The sequence below is a fragment of the Heptranchias perlo genome, unplaced genomic scaffold (genome assembly GCF_035084215.1).
Source record: "Heptranchias perlo isolate sHepPer1 unplaced genomic scaffold, sHepPer1.hap1 HAP1_SCAFFOLD_1273, whole genome shotgun sequence".
Taxonomy (NCBI): Eukaryota; Metazoa; Chordata; class Chondrichthyes; order Hexanchiformes; family Hexanchidae; genus Heptranchias; species Heptranchias perlo.
In genome coordinates this window covers 42,501-44,810 of record NW_027138509.1, presented here as the reverse complement: position 1 = coordinate 44,810, position 2,310 = coordinate 42,501, and positions in this window count along the sequence as shown.

The window sequence follows — 2,310 nt, the reverse complement described above, 5'->3', positions numbered from 1 at the left end:
TATAGGTTGACCAGAAAGCATTAAACAAAAGTGGCAACATTTTTTAAAAATTGGCAAATGGTTAACCAGAATCCCAAAAGAATGCTCACAGACTAAGTCCCAAAGGGGAAATGGTTAACCAGAAGCTGGGTGAAATGGTTAACCAAAAGTTACAAAAATGATTAAAAGGGGTGAAATGATCAACCAGAAGTCGAAAACAATGTGCGGCGATGAAGTCCTAAGGTGGAAAAGTTACCCAGAAGGCAGGGAAATGATCAAACGAAAGCAGCCAAAAAATTATTAAAAGAGGGGAACTGATGAACCAAAAGATGAGAAACGGCCCGCAGAGACTAAGTCCAAAACGGGAACTGGTGAACCGGAAATGATTAACCAAAAACTAAGTCCGAAGAGGGAACTGGTAAACCAGAACTGAGTAACCAGATTTTTAAAATTAATTATAAATGGGGAAACGATTGAGCAAAAGGCGGAAATTAAGTCACAGGGACCAGGTCCGAAAGGGCAAGAGGTTACCCCGTAGGGGGCATTCGTCAACTCAATCTGAAAATTTTGGAGGCAAATCTGACCAAAATGCGGAAATCGGACCACACCGCGAGGGGCGCCATTCGACGGGGCAGGGGTAGACGCGTCGAACGGTGCCTGAAGGTCCCGGCTGCGACACGTGAGTCCGGAGATATGGCCAGTCAAAGTCTGATGGGAGGTACCGAAGCCGAAAAATCGAAACGCGTTTGCGGCGATTCGGTGTCAGAAAGTCGGTCACGAATTCAAATTCGTCCCGCTGATTCGCCAATTGCCAGCCGGTTCCGGGGGGATTGGCGGGGTACCTGCAGGATAGTAAGAGGTGGCATGTCGAGACTTAGCCTGTTTACCAGACTTGTGTCCAGCGCCTCCAGGTCTGCAGAGACCGACCCGGGCTGCCGCCCAACCGACTTTTAAGCCTTTTGGGAGTGGGAATTTTTCCCATTTTTCCCCATTTTTCGGGTTTTTTGGTCGGGCTTGAAAACGGCGGCCCCGAGGCCTCCCGGGGCTGGCGGGCTTCGGCTCCCTTGCGAGAGGGTCCGAATTCCACCCGTTTAAGCCCAGAAAGGAGTTCGGAAGTCAGTCGGTCGAGGGAACCCCTTCGGAAGTCCGACGGGGATGGATTCGGCCGGCGTTTCGGATCTCCGGTCAGAGGATTCCCCCCCTGGGCGGGGGGGTGCGAGTAGCTGCCGGCAAACGGTCCCTTGCACTTGTGGCACAAAAAGTCCGAGCACAGGTTAATGAGTTGGCCGCGGAAGCCCCTATGCCGAAATGAGAAAGCCCCCGTTGCGGGGATTTAGTGACGCATCTGCGGCCGGAGGTGGGAGGCCGTCCTGCCGAATTGACACTTGTCATTCGGGCACCTAGGGATTGGTCGGGTACCCGGAGATTTTCGAGAACACGATTTTCAGAGCTTTCTCTGACAGCCCAGGTGCACTTTAAGAGTGCCTGAAAAAGTGACACTTGGCAAAAGGCTCTCAATTTCAAAGCGGAGACCTTTACAAGAGCACTCGGAAGTCACCTGTCAGCATTTAAAGCTACATCAGGCGGCAATTTTCGAACTCTTTGTCAGTCTGAAATCGTGTTGAGCCTCGACAGCGTCGGGCTCAGGCAGGAGGAGCTTGCCAGCAGAGAGAGGCTCACCATGGATTGCTGGTGGATGCTTTTCGAAAACATATACACATTATATTATATTATAATAATATAAAGAAAAAAAAGAGTTTCTCAAAATCTCTGTGACACTTTGCAGATTTTTTTGAAAGCCAATAAAGAGAACTCTTTAACTTGAAAGTCACCTGTGCCGGCATAGCGATGACTTTTAAAACAGGTTGACACTTTCGAGCCGCGGCGGCTCTGAATCACCCCAGACACCAAGTGTGTTTGTGGGCAAGGCACCGCGGCCGGTGGGCTGCTTTTATAATAACGGGCACGCAGACTTTTTGAGAGGAATCGGTACTCTCTTCCGATCGATTTGGCGACTCGCGTCCGACATGGGAGGGCCCGAGCGGTCCAGCCAAGGCTGGTGTTCAGGCTCGTCAGGTTCCTCTCTCTGTCCCAAGTGGCAGACGGACAGTTTTAAAAGTCAGTGGGTTTTGTCGGCACGACTCTCCTGTTCACCCGCTGGCGTATTGCTCTCTTGTGAGGCCGAGAAGTCCACCTGTGTTGTCTAACAGAGGTCCGATTCAAGCTCCAGAGCCCGGGTGTCTGCCGTCTCGAGTGGAGCGGGAATGTGCACAGCAAGTCCCGTTCTGGTAGCTGAACACGAGATTTCTCTAGCAACTGAGCACCAAAACA